Below are 5,441 nucleotides of genomic sequence, written 5' to 3' on the forward strand. Positions count from 1 at the left end.
CTTTAGTTGATTTATTGGTTATAAATGATGACGTAATGGATTACGATGCCATAGTTAGTATTGACATACTGTCAAAGGGAAAGGTGGTAATTGAGGAGGTACGTGTAGATAATGGCAATTGAAAGAAGTGACATCGACGTAGGGAGTGAGTTGCAGTTTAGGGTTGAGCAAGAACTACTTGAGTTGTTTAATACGTACGCACATTGTTTTGGAGAAAGGCTGATTGAGTTAGGGAAATCGAAGCAGTTCAAAATGGATATCCAGGTAACGTCACCGAGGCCGATTTCGAAAAAGCCGTATGGTATCCCCATTCCAAAACAACGTGTAGTAGAGGGTATTATTGAAGAGTTGCTACAATCCAGAGGTAGCCAGTTTGCTTTATGAATTTTCCTTTGCTTTAATAAATGTTCACAATGAAACATCCCAATGGGTTGAGGCTGATCCACTTTAGTCGCCTTCAAACGGATGTTCTTAGGCTACCCAGAGGATACTTGGTCAAAGACCAGAGGTCGTGAGCTGCTTGCGCCATATGTAAAGGAATCGTTTCTGACCACTCCCAAGTGAATGGCTATCAGAGAACTTTCCTCACTTGCGTGAACTTCTACACATGACTCCATCCTCCAAGCGGCTTTTAGAAAAAACCATAAACCCCAATTTTGGCTCCGTAATATTTTGTGATGCTCGGTTGTCGGCATTTTCTGTGTCGGTGCATCCAAATGGAAATTTTAGTATAAAGAAGATGTCTGTGTCTCCTGCTTTACTAAATCCTTAAGTATGATAACTCCTGCAGTATCAAGCCAGCAATAAGTGAAATGGTTTCTCTGTATAAGCGACTTGAGGATAGAAACGAGGAAATTATAAATGATTGTATTAAGAGAGCGCTATATTTTACCAAATTTAAGCCTCAGCAATCTGTTAGCTGAACAAAATGTGGTTTCGAGTTTGGCTATCTGCCTTTTAACTAGTAAGCTCCTGTATTCCTGAGTAAATATGAACTTGGAAAATGATTTAAAGACGCGAAGAATTATTTTATAAAATTTAACTGAAATTTCTGTCTAAACCGAAATTCCGCAAGTGAAGGAAATACTTTGAGTCCCATGAGGGAGAGGTTATACTAATTGATCTCTTTATAGCTTTTATAAACAAAAAATAAGTAAATACGTGTTTCGTAACCTTAAAGACCCTCCGAGCTCTTGTTAATTGAGCGCACAAAGGTCTCATTAAGCCATCAGCTAATCGCTTCTATTTATAAAGTGCAGCTTTGATAAGAGTACTCGGTGCACAATTAGGTATGAGGTTTATTTAGAGGGCAATAGCTGAATTTTATAGCTGCCACCTAAAGATTAGCAGTGATACAAGCCATCAAAATAAATGGCAACGTTGCCAATTTTCAACCAACTAATATTAACAACAAAAACAAGCGCAAGCTGCTGATAACTGCTTGCACACATATACAGCAACAGCAATTACAAAACACAACAAATAAACAAACAACATTTAATATTGGCATATCGAATCACGAGCGTCAAGCGGAGTTTCGCTTAAACAGCTGCGCCGCCTGGAGCAACAAACCGGCAACAGGCGTTTTGGGCGCTGCGTGATGATGTGCTGATTGGCAAAAACTTCTGCGACCGCCAGCAATCGCCTTTTACTGCGTTAATGGTTAACGGCGTTCGACGCACAGCAGGCTCTACCATTACGCCAAAGTGTTAAAGCTGTGGCTGTGATTATGGCCATAGTCATATGACTGCAGGTGTGTATTCATGTTAATGTTGTTATTGTTGTGGGGATTTCATTGTTTGCACAACCGATAATGACTCAGCACATTTAATTTAACTATGCTTTGTTATAGTGGTTGTTGTTCGTGTTGTTATTATTGTGGCTGTATGTCAGTTGCCAGCATTAGGCGGTCCAATACCGAAAATTTCAATGATATGAATCAAATATCGCAAGAATACATGAGATATGGAATAAATATCGTAAATCCTAAAACAGTGGCTCATTATAATAAAGGGGTTTTCAATAAGAGCACTACAAAAGTTTTTTTTAATAAAGCAAATACAGGTTGAGAAATTAATGAAATTCTTTATTCCTGTCAAAGTACATTCAATGCCATTATGTATAGAACTCGATTGCGTTTGCATGCCCTTCACGAGCACGCTTGCAGAAGTCCAGACGCTGAACCCAATTTTCGATGGCTTTCAAGCATAAATCGACTGATACTACTGCAATTTCCCGTTCGACATTCGCACGAAGTTCATCAATCGTCGCTAGCTTGTTGGAATAGACCATAGACTTCACGTAACCCCACAGGAAATAGTCTGATGACTGAGGCAGCCAATTGCTGGTCCATTTCGTAAGATAACACGTTTACCAAACTTTTTTTTTCAAAATTATTTTATTTATTGGATCTGCTTTTTCTTAAAGCCTCACAATAAGTTATTAAATCTTAAATCAATTTAAAAACTAGACAGGCTCAAGCAAGTTACTGAGCTGTGTTGGTGATACGTTGCTCTTTAACACTCAGGCATATCTCTTCTCTTAAGTCGAGTTTGATCGCAGGAATTTACCAAAGCATTAGCGGAGATTAGATATATATTTAATTCCGCTATCTTTTACTTCTTTTTTTACCATAGGAATACCAAGGTCTTTATGGATATTTTCGTTAAGCATGTACCATGGTGAACACGTGATTGTTCGAAGCATTTTTGATTGGAACCTTTGTATTATATCATTATTAGTTGCACAGGTCGTACCCCACCCCACACATATAAAAAACCTTCGTGCCATACCTTATCAAACGCCTGAGCTACATCTAGAAATATTGCTGAACAGTACTCCTTGTGCTCAAATGCTTTCCTTATCTCGTTAGTAATTCCATTTACTTGCACGAAATCCAAATTGATGCATTGGTATTGTATTATTTTCGTGGAGGAAAGGAGATATCTTTGATAGTAATACTTTATCAAATACTTTTGAAAGACAAAGTAGAAGACTGATTGGTCTGTATGGAGTCGGCTGTGTTAAGTCTTTCCCAGGTTTATCTATCAAGATAATCTGCGACTTTGTTTATGAAATTGGATAGTATCCGAAACTAAGAATTGCATTGAAGAGCAAAGAGAACACCTCTACAGCAATAATTGGTAACTCAATTAGCATTTTTGGGGAAATATTATCATGTCCCGGCGCCTTTTTTAGATTAAGTTCTTTGATGATACCAATAATTTCCGAAGGTGAAGTCTTAAGAGACTCGAGCGACTCTTTAGCTGTGTTGGGTGAGATTGACAGCTTAAAGTTGTTCTTTGGCAAATTGGGTTGAAATACCTTTTCTAGGTGATTTGCGAAACAATTAGCCTTTTCCTCGTCACTTCGAGCCCAGTTACCACCCAAGTCTCGTATTATCATGTTGGAGTCAGTTGGTGGCTTCATGGACTTTTGTGCTTTCCAAAGGGAAATTTGCTTGTTTGAATTTGGACACAGCTTCTTTATATACATTTCGGTGTTCAATTCTTCCTCAAGTTTAAGCGCTTTTTTTAATTTACGTACAGCAGATTTTAATTGATTCTGAGTGGAAGGGGAACGACTTATCTGCCATTCACGTCTTGCACGCCTTTTTCATTTACTAGCATTTCTATTTCTCTATTAGAGATTTTTCTGAAACCAAGCGGCTTATAGCTTTTGTTTGGTGTTGCTAAGACAGCTGCGCTGGTTATTTATCATTGACTTTTCTTATGCTTTCGTCAATATCTCTTCCTGTATTTATTTTGTACTCAATATTAATGTGGCTACTGACGTATTTTTTATATTTTAGCCAATTCGTTTTATAAGAAGTTAGACCCACTTTTGGATTAACGAATATGGGTTGTTCACATAACTCTATTAGTACAGGAGAGTGATCAGAAGATGGATCAGTACATGTATCAGCTGTTACGTGCGATTTATCTATATTTTTGATTACAGCAAAATCAATCGGGTATTTTCTTACGATCACTAGGCCAATATGTCGGCTTACCAGGAGATATTATTTCAAGGTTATTGTGCCTTTTAACATCGTATACTATACAAATAAATATTTTTCTTACTAATAGAAATTAAATTTATCACAGCAATATTATGTATATGTATATTATGTATATTGCTGTGATAAATTTAATTTCTATTAGTAAGAAAAATATTTACTTGTATAGTATACAATGTTAAAAGGCATACATCTTCTATCCTATCTTGTGTATCTGCACATGCTCATATGAGTGTATGTATACGCATGTGCGCGTTCAGAAATTGAAATCATATTTTCATCACTTATCAATATACTTATTACATGTGCGCGGATTGACTTGCATGTTCATACATTCATATATACCTATATGTACATACATATATTTGCATACATTGCCAAACAAATAATGCACAAGCATACAAACATACATATGCATACACATATGAATATGTCACCAACAAAAAATTGATCTTCACAAGACAATATGGCAGCCAAATTGGCGAAGAACAAGTGTAGTACATTTTACAACAAAAAACGATTTCATTCATGAACGAAGGCGCAAATTCCACAAGCGATCTCGCTTCATTCATAAAAACAGAGGCCGTAACATCTCTCCGAGTATGCCTTTGCCAACAAGTCGTCTCTTCGCGACGATGGCAAAAGCCAAAAATCATAAATTGCACAACTTTCTGGTGCTTCTCGCAAAAATCTGCGTCGATATGTATTCACGATCACACGTATACATACATACATATGTATTTACGCATGTTTGCAAGCGAAGCTGCTACAGCGGCAAGGGGTGACAATCGGTGGCCATTACTTTACTTATGAAATTCTATTGCTACGAATATGGAAATGACAACGAAATAATCCAAATATGCATATTTCTAAAGGTCATTAATTTCTTTGAAAAAAATTAAAGGAATGAATGATCCTGAGAAGTATAGTCTTAACTTTTCAACGGCCAACGTAGAGCATTTCAACCAAAAGGAATTTATTCATTAAAATCACCACTCAGAAGTCGTTTTATCCGTTGTAAGCGAACGATTTTCGAAGAAACATCATTTCTAATATGCCACAAGACAAAATTAGAAATGAACTTCTTAAACCTCACGCTGTCAGATAAAACGATATACCTCGTCATCGCGGGTCGATTTCCAAAAAATGTAAATGAAGACTAACTACATAAATAATCCTGTAAAGTATAGCCTTAATTTTTCAACGGCCAACGCAGGGTATTTCCACAAAAGGGCACATAAAGTAGTTGAGAATTCGCAAAAATGAAAGATAAAGGAAAGAAAAAGGAGTATTACTTCGATAATGAACACGCATACAAACATACATATGCGCAGCAGCAGCACGGAAAGAGGTAACAACCGGCGATCCATTGTATATTTCTTTCATGCATAACCAAACCATAATTAGGACAACGCAATACAAG

The 5,441-nt window shown here is 36.9% G+C and overlaps 1 pseudogene; it reads right to left on the reverse strand.

Annotated features, from left to right (window-relative positions):
* Window positions 1-5,009: 5,009 nt before the first annotated feature.
* Window positions 5,010-5,212, reverse strand: LOC120773182 (annotated as a pseudogene).
* Between the last annotated feature and the right edge of the window lie 229 nt (window positions 5,213-5,441).

Source organism: Bactrocera tryoni, chromosome 3 (genome assembly GCF_016617805.1).
Source record: "Bactrocera tryoni isolate S06 chromosome 3, CSIRO_BtryS06_freeze2, whole genome shotgun sequence".
In the NCBI taxonomy this organism is placed as follows: Eukaryota; Metazoa; Arthropoda; class Insecta; order Diptera; family Tephritidae; genus Bactrocera; species Bactrocera tryoni.